The sequence below is a fragment of the Myotis myotis genome, unplaced genomic scaffold, assembly GCF_014108235.1.
Source record: "Myotis myotis isolate mMyoMyo1 unplaced genomic scaffold, mMyoMyo1.p scaffold_m19_p_12, whole genome shotgun sequence".
Taxonomy (NCBI): Eukaryota; Metazoa; Chordata; class Mammalia; order Chiroptera; family Vespertilionidae; genus Myotis; species Myotis myotis.
In genome coordinates this window covers 73,612,635-73,628,214 of record NW_023416316.1, presented here as the reverse complement: position 1 = coordinate 73,628,214, position 15,580 = coordinate 73,612,635, and the positions used below count along the sequence as shown (strand labels likewise).

The following is a 15,580-nucleotide window of genomic DNA, read 5'->3' as shown; positions in this document are numbered from 1 at the left end:
TGTTCTTGCCTCCTTTGTCAAATATTAATTGAGCATATTGGTTCGGGCCGATTTCTGGGCTCTCTATTCTATTCCATTGATCTATATGCCTATTCTTGTGCCAGTACCAGGCAGTTTTGAGAACAGTGGCTTTGTAATACATCTTGATATCTGGTATTGAGATCCCACCTACTTTGGTCTTTTTCAGGATTGCTGCAGCTATTCGAGGTCTTTTTTTATTCCAGATGAATTTTTGGAGAGTTCGTTCTAGATCTCTGAAGTATGCCGTTGGTATTTTAATGGGAAGTGCGTTGAATTTATAGATTGCTTTGGGTAGTATGGACATTTTAATGATGTTGATTCTACCAATCCATGAACACGGTATGTTCTTCCATCTGTTTATGTCTTCCTCTATATCTTTTTCAACGTCCTGTAGTTTTCTGAGTAGAGGTCTTTTACCTCTTTAGTTAAGTTTATTCCTAGGTAGCTTAATTTTTTTGGTGCGATGGTAAACGGTATTGTTTTTATAATCTCTCTTTCTGAAAGTTCACTATTGGTGTATAGAAATGCCTCGGATTTCTTGGGGTTAATTTGTATCCTGCTACATTGCCAAATTCATGTATTAAGTCCAGTAGCTTTTTGATGGAGTCTCTAGGGTTTTGTATGTATAATATCATGTCGTCTGCAAATAAGGACAGTTTTACTTCCTCTTTTCCAATTTGGATGCCTTTTATTTCTTCTTCTTGCCGAATTGCAATGGCTAACACTTCCAGTACTATGTTGAACAGGAGTGGTGAGAGGGGGCAATTATAGTTTACATTCAATATTATTATTATTTTATTATTATTATTTTTAATTGCTTAAAGTATTACAAAAAGTATTACATATGTCTCCTTCCCTGCCCCCCGACATTCCCCCAGCCTCCCCTACCCCCCATTTTCCATAGTGGCTGCACCAGTCTGCATTCCAACCAGCAGTGCACGAGTGTTCCCTTTTCTCCGCATCCTCTCCAGCACTTTTCCTTTGATGATTTGTTGATGATAACCATTCTGACAGGCGTAAGGTGATACCTCATTGTTTTGATTTGCATCTCTCAGATGATTAGTGACTTTGAGCATGTTTTCATATGTCTCTTGGCTTTCTGAATGTCCTCTTTTGAAAAGTGTCTATTTAGGTCCTTTGCCCATTTTTTGATTGGATTGTTTATCTTCCTTTTGTTGAGTTGTATGAGTTCCCTATAAATGTTGGAGATTAAGCCCTTATCGGTGATAACATTGGCAAATATGTTCTCCCATGCAGTGGGCTTTCTTGTTGTTTTGTTGATGGTTTCTTTTGCTGTGCAGAAGCTTTTTATTTTGATGTAGTCCCATTTGTTTATTTTCTCTTTAGTTTCCAATGCCCTAGGAGTGGTATCAGTGAAGAAATTGCTTCGGCATATGTCTGAGATTTTGTTGCCTTTGAATTCCTCTAGTATTTTTATGGTTTCCCATCTTACATTTAAGTCCTTTATCCATTTTGAGTTTATTTTTGTGTATGGTGTGAGTTGGTGGTCTAATTTCATTTTTTTGCATGTATCTGTCCAATTTTCCCAACACCGTTTATTGAAGAGACTATCTTGACTCCATTGTATGTTCTTGCCTCCTTTGTCAAATATTAATTGAGCGTATTGGTTCAGGTCGATTTCTGGGCTCTCTATTCTGTTCTATTGATCTATATGTCTGTCCTTGTGCCAGTACCAGGCAGTTTTGAGAACAGTGGCTTTGTAATACAGCATGATATCAGGTGTTGAGATCCCACCTACTTTGTTCTTCTTTCTCAGGATTGCTGCAACTATTCGGGGCCTTTTTTTATTCCAGATGAATTTTTGGAGAGTTCGTTCTAGGTCTGTGAAATATGCTGTTCGTATTTTAATTGGAAGTGTGTTGAATTTATAGATTGCTTTGGGTAATATGGACATTTTAATGACGTTGATTCTAACAATCCATGAACACGGTATGTTCTTCCATCTGTTTATGTCTTTCTCATCTCTTTTTCAACGTCCTGTAGTTTTCTGAGTAGAGGTCTTTTACCTCTTTAGTTAAGTTTATTCCTAAGTATCTTAATTTTTTTGGTGTGATGGTAAATGGGATTGTTTTTTTAGTCTCTCTTTCTGTAAGTTCACTATTGGTGTATAGAAATGCCATAAATTTCTTGGGGTTAATTTTGTATCCTGCTACATTGCCGAATTCATTTATCAAGTCTAATAGGTTTTTGGTGGAGTCTTTAGGGTTTTTTATGTACAATATCATGTCATCTGCGAATAAGGACAGTTTTACTTCTTCTTTTCCAATTTGGATGCCTTTTATTTCTTCTTCTTGTCTAATTGCAATGGCTAATACTTCCAGTACTATGTCGAACAGGAGTGGTGAGAGTGGGCATCCCTGTCTTGTTCCTGTTCTTAAGGGAAATGGTTTTAGTTTTTCCCCATTGAGTATAATGTTGGCTGTGGGTTTGTCATATATGGCTTTTATTATGTTGAGGTATGATCCCTCTATTCCCACCTTGCTGAGAGTTTTTATCAGAAATGGGTGTTGGATTTTGTCAAATGCTTTTTCTGCATCAATTGATATGACCATGTGGTTTTTTTCTTTCAATTTGTTTATGTGATGTATCATGTTTATTGATTTGTGGATATTGTACCCTCCTTGCATCCCAGGGATAAATCCTACTTGGTCATGGTGTATGATCTTTCTGATGTACTGCTGGATCCGATTTGCTACGATTTTGTTGAGGATTTTGGCATCTATGTTCATGAGGGATATTGGCCTGTAATTCTCCTTCATTGTGTTGTCTTTATCTGGTTTTGGTATGAGGGTTATGCTGGCTTCATAGAATGAGCTTGGAAGTGTTCCTTCCTCTTGAATTTTTTGGAATAGTCTGAGGAAGATAGGTTTTAGTTCTTCCTTGAATGTTTGATAAAACTCCCCTGTGAAGCCATCTGGCCCTGAGCTTTTGTTTGCTGGAAGCTTTTTGATGACTGCTTCAATTTCTCCCATAGTTATCAGCCTATTGAGATTTTTAGATTCTTCCTGATTGAGTTTTGGAAGGTTGTATTTTTCTAGGAATATGTCCATTTCCTCCAGGTTTTCTGGTTTGTTGGAATAGAGTTGTTCATAGTATTTTTTAACAATCATTTGCATTTCTGTGGGGTCTGTTGTTATTTCACCTCTGTCATTTCTGATTTTGTTTATTTGGGTCCTCTCTCTTTGCTTCTTGGTGAGCCTGGCTAGAGGTTCATCAATCTTGTTTATCCTCTCAAAGAACCAGCTCTGTTTCATTGATCTTATGTATTGTTTTTTTTTTGGTCTCTATGTCATTTATTTCTGCTGTGATCTTTATTATCTCCTTCCTTCTGCTCACTCTGGGCTTTTCATGTTGCTCTCTTTCTAATTCTTTGAGTTGTAGAGTTAGATGATTTACTACCATTTTTTGTTTTTTGAGGTAGGCCTGTAGAGCTATAAACTTCCCTCTCAGGACTGCTTTCATTGTGTCCCATAGGTTTTGGATTGTTGTGTTTTCATTGTCATTAGTTTCCAGGATGTTTTTAATTTCTTCTTTGACCTCGTTGGTAACCCAATCAATATTTAATAACATGCTATTCAGCTTCCAAGTGTTTGAGTGTTTTGAATTGTTTTTATTGTAGTTTATTTCTAATACTATGCCATTGTGGTCTGAGAAGATGCTTGGTATGATTTCAATCTTCTTGAGTTTGGGGAGACTTTGCTTGTGACCCAATATGTGGTCTATTTTTGAAAATGTCGCATGTGCACTTGAGAAGAACGTATATTCTGTGGCTTTGGGGTGAAATGTTCTGAAGATGCCAATTAAGTCCATCTGATCTAGTGAGTCATTTAGGATTGCTGTTTCTTTGCCGAATTTTTGTCTAGAGGATTTATCCAGTGATGTCAGTGGTGTATTAAAGTCCCCTACTATGATTGTATTGTTGTTGATCTCTCCCTTGCTATCTTCCAGGAGTTTTTTTATGTATTTGGGTGCTCTTACATTGGGTGCATATATGTTTATCAGGGTTATATCCTCTTGTTGTATTGATCCCTTTAGTATTATGAAGTGGCCTTCTTTATCTCTTGTGATGGCCTTCACTTTGAGGTCTATTTTGTCTGATATAAGTATTGCTACCCCAGCTTTTTTTTTCATTTCCATTTGCCTGAAAGATATTTTTCCATCCCTTCACTTTCAGTCTGTGTTAGTCCTTTGTTCTGAGATGGGTCTCTTGTAGACAGCAAATAATATGGATCATGTTTTTTTATCCATTCAGCCACTCGATGTCTTTTGATTGGAGCATTTAGTCCATTTACATTTAAAATTATTATTGAAAGGTACTTGTTTGTAGCCATTTCTATTTTTTGTGGCTGTTTTCTTTCTTAGCTTTTTATTTCTTCTTTTTATGCCAGTCCCTTTAGCATTTCTCGCATTGCTGGCTTGGTGGTGATAAACTCCCTTCGCCTTTTTTTGTCTGTGAAGCTTCTTATTTCCCCTTCAATTTTGAATGATAGCCTTGCTGGATAGAGTATTCTTGGATTCAGTTCTTTGCTTTGCATCACTTTGTAAATTTCCGTCCATCATTCTTTCCTGGCCTGATGTGTTTCTGTTGAGAAATCATTTGATAATCTAATGGGAGATCCCTTGTATGTAACTTTCCATCTCTCTCTTGCAGCCTTTAAGATTCTCTCTTTGTCCTGACCATTTGCCATGGTAATTATGATGTGTCTTGGTGTGGGTCTTTTCGGGTTCATCTTGCTTAGGACTCTCTGTGCTTGTGTGACTTTTTTCTTCCCCACCTCAGGGAAGTTTTCTGATATTATTTCTTCAAATAGGTTTTCTAATCCTTGTTCCTCTTCCTGTTGTTCTGATACCCCTATTATTTGTATGTTGCTTTGTTTCATGTTGTCCCATAGCTCCCTTAGACTCTCCTCCTGTCTTTTAATTTTTTTCTCCAATTGCAGTTCATTTTGGGTGTGTTTTACTTCCCTGTCTTCTAATTCGCTAATTCAGTCCTCTGCTTCTCCTAGCCTACTTTTGAAACTTTCCATGGTGTTTTTTATTGCAGCTATATCACTCCTTATTTCTTCTTGATTCTTACATACGTTGTTGATTTTTTCCTCCAAACAGTTTATGCATCCTAGGACCCTTATTCTGAATTCTTTTTCTGACATATTGCATGCCTCTGTTTTACTTAGCTGTTTTTCTGACAATTTCTCATTTTCTTTCCTTTGGGGGTTTCTTTGTCTGCCCATTTTTGGTCTCACCCACTGATCTAGATGTCAAGTCATGCAGGGGCTGCTCCTTGGGTGGCAGTGGTTCCTCGGGCTGCAGTTGCCCCTCTAGTTGTTGCAGTAGTGGCTGCTCCTCAGTTGGCAGCGGCTCCTCTGGTGGGTGCTGATCGCAGCAGTGGTGTCTCCTTTGGTTGGTAGGTGAGGCTGCTCGCACAGCTGCTGTTCCTTGGACAGGGGTGGGCTGATCACGAGGCTGCTGCTCTTCAGGTCGGGTGGGCTGAGCATGGCTGCTGCTCCTTGGACAGGAGCGGGCTGTTCACGTGGCTTCTGCTCCTCGGATGGGCACGGACTGCTCACGTGGCTGCTGCTCCTTGGATTGGGGCTGGCTGCACGCTGCTACTGTTCCTCAGATGGGACGGGCTGCTCATGAGGCTGCCGCTCTTTGGACAGGGGCAGGTTGCTTACAGGGCTGCTGCTCCTCATACGGGCGCAGCTGTTGCTCCTCAGATGGGGGGCAGGCTGCTTGCGTGGCTGTTGCTCCTCAGATGGGGGACGGGCTGCTTGTGTGGCTGCTGCTCCTCAGGCGGGAGTGAGCTGCACGTGTGGCTGCTGCTCCTCAGATGGGGGAGGGATGCTCACCCAGCTGCTGCTCGTCGGACAGGTGCAGATTGCATGTGGCTGCTGCTCCTTGGACCAGTGTAGGCTGCACAGGGCTGTGCTCCTCAGATGTGGTCGGTCTGTCTGTTCGTGTGGCTGCTACTCCTCGGACGGGGGCAAGCTGCTCAGGTAGCTGTTTTTCCTTGGGCAAGATTGAGCTGCACGTGCAGCTGCTGCACCTTGTACGGGGGCTGTCTTCTTGCATGGCTGCTTCTCTTCAGGCGGGAGCAAGCTGCACATGTGTCTGCTGCTCCTCGGATGGGGGCAGGCCGCTTACCCAGCTGCTGCTTGTCGGACAGGTGCAGGCTGCATGTGGCTGCTGCTCCTCCGACAGTGTGGACTGTGCAGGGCTGCCGCTTCTCAGATATGGGTAGTCTGCTCGTGTAGCTGCTGCTCCTCAGACTGGGGGAGCTGCTTGGGCGGCTACTGCTCCTTGAATGGGAGCGGGCTGCTCGCGGTGATGCTGTTCCTCATATGGGTATGGGTTGCTCACACCGCTGCTGCTCCTCGTATGGGGGCAGGCTGCTCGTGCAGCTGCTGCTCCTCGGATGGGAGTGGGCTGTGTGGGGCTGCCGCTCCTCAATTGTGGGCAGGCTGCTCGTGTGGCTGCCGCTCCTCAGATGGGGCAGGCTGCTCACGTGGTTGCTGCTGCTTGGATGACGGAGCGGGCTGCTCACACAGCTGACAGCTGCTGCTCCTTGGACTGGGGTAGGCCAGGTGAGGCTTCTGCTCTTAGGCCCAGGACAGGCTGCTCATGGGGTGCTGCTCCTTGGACTGGAGTGGGCTGCTCACGTGTCTGCTGCTTGCGTGGTTGCAGTGTCCCGGGCTAAGGCGTTGGGCCGGTCAGGGGGGAGCACGCTTCAGAACTCACAAGAGCCTGCGCCCAGGGTGGCTGGAGATTCGTTGATCATGGGACCCCAGCCGAGGTAGCAGGTCCCTGGCAGGGGTGTATGTAGAGTCCTAGGTGTTATCTGAGGATACCCTGGGTAGGGGTGAGGCCTGGCTCCCAGTTACAGCAGCTCTCCCCTTAAAAATACTAGGCTTCTGAGGACGAGCCAGCCTCCTGGAACTGCTTACACGGTAGCAGAGGCTGCCTAGTTAGGTGAGCCCGTTTAGCCTGACCCCGAAGGCCCTGCAGGATCTATCCGTGCCTCACTCACGTACACACACACATTCCACATGATCACACACTCCTCTTTTGGTCCCTCACTGACTCTCGCTCTCTCCTTCACTGCCGTCTTTTTCCTGCCTCTGTAGTTGGGTCTGAGGTGTTATTGACCCGTTTGTGGATGGAGTTTCCTCTCCAGGTGTCTGGTTATGAGCTGACTCTCTAACATCTGGCCAGACAGGATAAAATTCACTTCGACAAGACACAACACAAAGGGACCAAAGCATGAATGCACTCACGACAATAATAACACTATTATCAGTGACCACCTGAGAAAAGAGGATTAGGGGCGAGAAAAGAGAACATAAGTGATATCGAAGAGAGTGAAAAAGATAGAAGAGAAAAGAAGAAGGAAGAAAAGGAGATTATATAATCTCCTTTTCTTCCTTCTTCTTTATTCCTTCTTCTTCTTTCCATATATATATATATATATATATGGGGAAAACACCACAGAACCAATATATAAACAAACAAACAAAACAAACAAACAAAAATAATAGTAATAATAAAAATAAAAAGTAAAAATAAAAAAATACAAACACCAAACCCCCAGGAAAGAGGATGGGGACAGAATCTGTAGATGCTGAGCTTATATATAGAAGATAAGGGGAGGATCTCAGTTCAGCATAGAGAAAGTAGAAAGGGGATGGATGGATAATAGGAAAGAGAATGAGAAAAAATAATAATAAATTTATAAAAAATTTGATTTCAAAAATGGTATAAAAATAGCAAATAAAAATAAAATAAAATAGAGTGATGGAAAGATAATGTGAAAAGAAATAGAAAATAAAGCAACAAACAAAAACAGGAACAAACAAAACAAACAAAAAAGAGATAACAAAGTAATAAAAAATAAAATAAAATAAAAATGAAAAAGTGAAGTGTTCCTTTGGCTGGCTTAAGATCCCAATCTTCTGTACTGTAGTGTTTCTCTTTAGTCCCTCTTCATACGTTTTGAAGTGCTGCTCAGAAAGTGTGTGTGCCATGTGCCATCAATCCAAACAAGTAGGAATCTGAAGGAGCAAGGCCTGGTGAATATGGCAGGTGGGTTCATACTTCCCAGGCAAGATCTTTTAACGAGTCTTTAACTGGTTTTGAAGTGTGTGATGGTGTGTTATCATGAAGCAAAATTACTTTGCCAAGTCTTCTGGCCCATTCTGGTCGTTTCACAATCAAAGCGTGGTGCAAGTTGATTATTTGTTGTCGGTAGCGATCGGTATTAATGGTTTCACCTGGTTTTAGAAGCTCATAATACACCACACCTTCCTGATCCCACCAAACGCAGAGCATTGTCTTCTTTCCGAAGTGATTTGGCCTTACAGTCGATGTTCATGTTTGACCTGGATCAACCCATGATTTTGTGCATTTGGGATTGTCAAAATAAATCCACTTTTCATTGCCAGTCACAATTCAATGCAAAAAAAGACTTTCTTTCGTGCTGTTGAAGCAACATTTTACTGATGACTTTTCGGTTTTCCATTTGTCTTTCGTTCAGTTGATGTGGCACCCATTTTCCGTCCTTTAAAATCTTTCCCATTGCTTGTAAATGATCAGAAATTGATTGCTGAGCAACGTTTAATCTTTCTGCAAGCTGTTTTTGAGTTTGACACCCATCTTCATCCAATAATGCTTATAATTGTTGGTCTTCAAACTTTTTCGGTTGACCTGGACGTTCTTTGTCTTTCACATCGAAATCATCACTTATAAAGCGTTTAAACCAGCGTTCACAAGTATCTTGAGATGGAGCGTGTTCACCATAAGCTTCCCGAAGCTTTCAGCACTGCCATCAGAGCAGGTGGGCTCCACTGCCATGTCCTCCTCGTTCAGAGATCAGAACAGAGATGTGGATCCTCAGTGTCACTGCACAGAACTTGATCCTTCAGGTTCTGCGCCTGCTGCCTGGAGGGTAAGCTACGAGTCGATGGGAGTGGGATGACTGCATGAGGAGCTCTGTGAACCCACTTCCCAGGGAAACCAGCAAAACCAAAGACGACTATAAAAAATTTAGTCTCTTGAAATTGTCCTAAGGTAGCAAATGGAGGACACTGATTCAAAAAAAACCATGCCCTAACCTGTTTGGCTCAAGGGACAGAGCGTCAGCCTGTGGACTGAAGGGTCCCAGGTGCGATTCCGGTCAAGGGCATGTACCTTGGTTGCGGGCACATCCCCAGTAGGGAGTGTGCAGGAAGCAGGGGTCTGAAGCCAGAGATATTTTTAAAATATATATTTGTATTGATTTCAGAGAGGAAGAGAGTAGGAGAGAGAGAAACATCAATGATGAGAGAGAATCATTGATTGGCTGCCTCCTGCAAGCCCCACACTGGGGATCCAGCTTGAAACCTGGGCATGTGCCCTGACCGGGAATCGAACACTGACCTCCTGGCTCATATGTTGACTCTCAACCACTGAGCCACGCAGCCGGGTGAGAGCCCAGGGGTCTTGGTGTCTGGCACGGGGCAGGGGGGGTGGGGTGGGGGGGCTGCAGGAGCAGATGGCTTGGCGCCCCTTTCCGGCAGCCCCCTCTATGGCAATCCTCAACAAGGTGTCCGCTAGGCCACCTGCTCTGCTCAGGGCAGCGGGCCTTCTCCTGGCTCTGCTGCAGGGCCTTTGCTTCAGCTATGCCCTCTGCCTGACATTCTCCACCTGGTTCCTGCACTGTCCTCCTTCCAGCCCCTGCTGGAGGGTCATCGGCTCAGTGCCCCCTCTCCAGTCCCAGTTTAACTCTCAACATGCCCCAATGCCGGGGTTCTTGCCCCAGCACCAAGAAGGGTTCAGGAATTTGGAGAAGGGGTTCTGCGTAGATGACATAGGAATCCAGAGACTAATAAAGAGTCCGGAGACGAAATATAATTTTGAAAGGCATTGGGGGTCAGAGGAGCTTAGCTAAAGGAGCTAAGTTCTAAGGTCTTAAGTCTAAGGCCTTAGGTTCTCCCCGTCCCCAGGACCCCATGCTTTTTATTAAAACAACTTGTCCTGAGGCGAGGCAGAGATATACACTTCAAAGGGTACAGGGTCCATGGTCAGAATGGGGAAATTAGCCTACGGCTGTTCAGGTGTTTGGCCAGTAGGAGGCAATAACATGTAGATTAAGTTGCTTTTTAGCTGTCTGTCAGCCACAATCAGTTTCCTATTCAAGTTTGGGGAAAGGCCTTAGGCCATTCCCAGATGCAGCCATGCTGAACATGCTGGAATTGGTCCCCGGCACCCCAAACCAGCTACACCCCCACGCCCCCCACCTACACACAGCCCCCCAGCATCCTCCCAAATCCAGCCAAGCTTCTAACTTCCCTGCTGTTCCCAGGACAGCGAGGCCTTCAATCCTCCTCCATCTCTTGTGGTTTAGGGTTAGAACCTTCTTTCCCCACTTGTTCTTTTTCTTGACGGCGACTCTCCAAGGCGGCCAGGCGCTGTCCAGAGGCCGGCCACCGTTTTCACTCCTGGTGAAGCTGCACTGGCATCATGGGTCTCGTGTGTCTATTAAGTGGGAGTGAGCTCTAGACTGCACTGCGGGATCCAGCAGCCGCCGGCACGTGGGGCTTTTACAGCGTACGTTATATTAATAACAATAAACTGAGTTTAACATTCTCCTTCTTGGCCAGACTGGCTAAATGTCCCTGCTCAGGAGCCCATGCGCATTGGGCCTTGCTGGACATATCAGAGACCCCCAGCGCCTGCCTCAGGGCAAGGGGATAAAGTGGGCCTCTCCATTGGAAAAATTTATTTTTCCCCTTTGCAACTAACAAGTGATCTGGGGGTCGTGGGGAGAGGGGAAGGTGATCCATAATACTTTCAAGAGAGTGCATTTTTGAGCACCTACTGAATGCAGGCACCACGCAGAGCACAGGAAGAGAAGGACTGTAGCCTCCTGGTTGTGGGAGCGCAGGTGTGGGTCTGTGTGCCCACTCAGGCTGTGGGGCTCCCAGGATTATGACACCCGACAGGTAGGTGTGGAAGGCTTTCCTCAACCTGTGGGCGCCAGCTGAAGTCTCCTCCCTCCCTTAGCACACGATTCATTGAGAACAGCCGCCCCACAAGCTGCCATGTCCTGGCCTTTGTCGGAGGCCCCATGTGCCTCCCTGAGGCTGGGCGCTCAACATGAGGAAGCAGAGCAGACGCCCCCTTGTGTGCTCATTTCCCTAGAGCCATTTCCAGCAGACGGAGGTGTCCTCCTTCAGGGCGGCTGCTGAGGGTCCATGCAGCCAATCTTGAGTGTGGAGGGGGCTATTGGAAAGGATGACAAAAACAAAAATCCCTTGGGGGGAAATAAAGGCAGGTGCCACAGATGAGAAAACTCCAAAATTCGGCTCAGCAAACCACCCTACCCTCAGGCCGGGCTGCCCTCACCTTCAGTCCAAACCAAGCCACTTTCAGTCCAAATCAAGCCACGAGGGAGGAGGCGGGGCCACGACAACGTGCGACGGCAAGTGTGCCCCTCACCCGGCCACGGCCAATAAGCCTGTGAGTTTATATATAAAGCATCGCTGTCGTCGGGCACTCGCACAGATTTGTACAGAGCACAGCAGTGCCTGTGCACGCACAGCATTTAAAGTCGAATAGTTAAATTCCCTTTACAGTTACAGCGACATAGTTTACGCTTCCATTTGACCTGGCGCCACATCATACAACATCTCGTACCGGTGCGCTTACTCCAGGTGTCTTTAATCACGTAAATCCCTCATCTATTGACTAGTTTTACCGTCCAAGCACGTCCTAGAGCCGCGGGGTATTGTGGGTGCAGTATGCAAAACACCGGGCAGACGCAGCCCCGCCCCCCGCCGCATCCCCACGCTCCTGGCGGGCAGAGAAGGGTCGCTCTCGCCGGCGCTGCGACTCGCTGGCGTCAGCCGGGCGGCGGAGGCGGATGGCGGCGGCGGAGAGGCGGCCTGTGGCGGCCGGGAGGCGCCCTCGGGGGCCCGTGGGCCGGGCGGGCGCGACGCTGGGCGGTAAGTCGGAGCACGCGGCACCCGGAGGCCCGGGGCCCGGACCCAGCGGCGGCCCTGCCCCCGCGCGCGGGCCCCGCACCCGCAGCCCAAACCCCAGGCCGCTCATCCACGTGCGCGACCGGCTCTTGCCCGCGCCCTTGGTCAAGATGGCAGTCGCCTCCTCGCGGCTCTTCCCGCCCGCCTTCCGCCGTCTCCTCGGGTTCTTCGTGTTGCTCAGGTGACCGTGGCCCGGACCCCCGACTCTCGACCGGCGGCCGGATGCACCCCCAGACTTGCAACCTCTGACCCCTCCCCGGACCGCCCGCCGCGTTCCCGGGGTGTCTAGACGGTCCTATCCGACCGTCGGGTCCCGCCCCTTAGCGGCCGCCCAGCTCCCAACCCCCTCCCGGACCCTCACCCGTGGGCGGCACCGGATCGCACTCCGGACTCCGGTCCCCTCCAGGCGGCGCCCGCGGCCCCCCCTCCCCCGCGGCCCAGCCCCCGCGGCCGGAGCCCGGTCCCCCTGCCTGGGCCCCGCCAGCCCTGCTATTGAAGCAGGGATTTGGGGGGAACAGAGGCAGGCGTAGGGTTTTTTAGAATTGGGGTCCATGGAAAAGCGTGGGGCTGCAGACTGGGAGAAGGTACATTTCCATAACAAGCAGGTGCAGTCACATGTCCCTATATTTACGAAATAAAGAGAAGGAAGCCCTTCATTCAGATGGAAAAGAAGAAAGCCCAGAGGAATGGAAGGACTATGAGGAAGGAGGGCCTTAGCAATCACGGTAGTAACCAATTCGAAGAGGAATATTGACCAATCAGAGGGATATCGGGACACAGGAACTGCAGCCTTTATAAGCCATAGAGAAAAGGGACTCATTGGACCCTTTCCCCCCTCCCTACACGGGAGTCTACTTGTTCTTCAATAAATTTCCATCTTTGCTATACCACTTTCTGTCTGTGGACTCATTCTTTGATTCCGGTGGACAAAGAATCCGGGTTCCGGTCCAAAAATTCGGTATCAGATGGTGTGTTGGCTGGGGATTTCTCCCTAAGTCAGTCAACACTCTTCACGTCGAATGGTGAGTAGTCACGGATTCTGTCTCTTTTCTGTTTCTGGTATGATTTTGGAGGCAGAAGGCCGCCCACCAGTAACTTAAACTTGGCTGCCGTCTAAAAAGCGGACATCTCTCTCTCACTGCTTCCTTTTTTAATTTATTGATTTTTTACAGAGAGGAAGGGAAAGGGATAGTTAGAAACATCGATGAGAGAGAAACATCGATCAGCTGCCTCCTGCACACCCGCTACTAGGGATGTGCCCGCAATCCTGGCACATGCCCTTAACCGGAATCGAACCCGGGACCCTTGAATCTGCAGGCCGATGCTTTATCCACTGAGCCAAACCAGTTAGGGCTCTCACTGCTTCTTTCTGGATGAATTCTCCAGGGCCAAAACCAAAGCGGGCATGGGTCAGTCAAGTAAAGGTCACTAGGGCAATTGCCGCTAGAAGAAAAAGCCTCCCATGGGAGGATACACTGGTGCCCGGTCGGGTTGAGCATTATGCTTCCGCCAGTTGCAAGTCAAAGCCGGGCCATAGACTAAATGAGTGCTTGGGTCTCTGCCCAGCTCCGAAGATCAAAGAGGCGATTCTACCCCCGGTCTGGGATTCTCCGATGTTCTTACGTAAGAACCACAGTGGAGGTGCTGGGAGCGAATCTCTCCATGGTGTGCAGACCGCCTCAATAGGGTTTTAACAACACATGTAATTAAAGTCTGCCCCGTCTAGGGGATGCATACAAGGTTTGGTCACCCAGCATCCTTGGCCCTCGCGGCTGTCTTAGACCGCTGGGAGAGAAACTGAGATATGGTTCCAAGAACAGCACATTTCTGACCCAGTACTTATGTCGACTCCTCTGGCCCAGATCCCAAGCAGGTTTTAATTGGAGAATCGTCTGCTTTCCTTCTGCTTGCTATCTCAGTCAGGTCAAATAGTATCCAGCCAAGACCGCTGCCTCCGCGGTCCAGGACCCACTAAGCTTAAGATCCTAAGTCACCATTTGTGCACGCCCTTATGGTGAGGGTCCTAGGCAAGAGTTAAGAAAGGAGAGCCAGCTAACTGTTTTCCACCCTGTAGAAGTTTTAGCCTTTTCAGAGAATTCAGCATTAGAGCCAGACAAGCTGTTAAGTTATCTCATTAATTACTGGGTACTTCGCTTCTCGCCTTCATTGTGATTCTGTTAAATGCTCGCACCCTCTCGGGAACATTCTGAAAAGTCTCATTTTCGCCAGATTTTATTTCCCAGTCCATTTGAAATTTGGAAAGGCTTTTGGTTAAGCGCACCAACATTACCACAGATTCAGAATTGGGACAACTAATTTTAAAGGACAAATGTATCACTCAGGCTATCCCAGACATCAGGAGGTTGCAAGAATTGGCTATTGGTCCCGAGTACTTTAAAAATCTCCCGAAAGTTACCACCTCTGTGTTCTATAATAGAGACCAGAATGGGGAAAAAGGAGAAATGGGAAGCCAGGCTAAAGCCAAGGCTCTTAGTGCCACGCTTAGGCAAGGCAAGGACCCCCAGTCAGAGCCCAGAGGCAAAGGGTCAGTCCCGGTCACCTGCTACAACTGTAGACAGGTTGGACTTATGTGCTGGAGTTGCCCAAGGGGCGTGGTGGACTCCTGAAGCCCTGTCCTGCCTGCCAAGGAAACCACTGGAAGCCGGACCGCCCCTGGAGACTGAGGTCCCTTGGGGGGGGGGAGGGGTGCTGACGACCAGTTGGCTCAACAGGACTGTTGGGGCTCGGGGTCTCTCAATTTGGTTCATCAGAGGACTGCCACCTCCACCCAGGAGCCCTGGGTAAGCCTGACAGTTGGGGGGCAAGGAAATTAATTTCCTGTTCTATGCTGGAGCCACCTTCTGTGTACTCCTCCCAAACCTTGGCAAACCATCCTCAGAGGCTGAAGCTGGTACAGGCATGTCTGGGAAGCCAAGAAAGAGATCCTTTTCTCAGCCTTTAGGGCGCAGCTGGGGTAAGTTGTTCCTTTCCCATGGCTTCCTGATCCTGCAAAAAGCCTCACATTCACAAACTTACACTTTCAAATTAGCTTCAGAATCTTCAAATGTTAACCCAACAGAACATGGTTCTGAGTGACACACAGCCCTACACGGTGCAGAGGCAGAGAGCTTTCTATCTTCATAGAGACGCCGAAGAGCCATCCAAGCTAGCAGCCTAGGTACGTCGCAGCAGATAAAGAGACGCTCAAGTTCAAACCCGCCATGTGTTCCTCCTGTCCACAAGCAGCTGAGCCCTGGCAAATTGGGATGTTCCCCGTCTTTAAACAGACTGATTCAAACGTCAACATGAAACATTAACAGAAACACTCTCATACACAGTATTGACAGGTGCGCACAATCCACAGATACTCCGCAAAGCACTCCATTAAAAGCAATGTCTCTCGTCCCGGGTTTGGGACTGGCCCTCCCCAGAACCTTAGCGTTTTCCAATGGACAATTTTGGCCATGTGGCTTGGCTGATTGCCTCGCAATCCCCTTGTGTCATTTTCACCATTTTTCAAAGAA

General features: G+C 47.3%; 1 long non-coding RNA gene across 1 annotated transcript; it reads left to right on the top strand.

Annotated features, from left to right (window-relative positions):
* The first annotated feature begins 11,345 nt into the window (after window positions 1-11,345).
* LOC118667643 lies at window positions 11,346-12,946 on the top strand. Its single transcript, XR_004971351.1, has 2 exons — window positions 11,346-12,020; window positions 12,697-12,946. It is a non-coding gene; the product is annotated as an uncharacterized LOC118667643 (long non-coding RNA).
* Window positions 12,947-15,580: the final 2,634 nt, after the last annotated feature.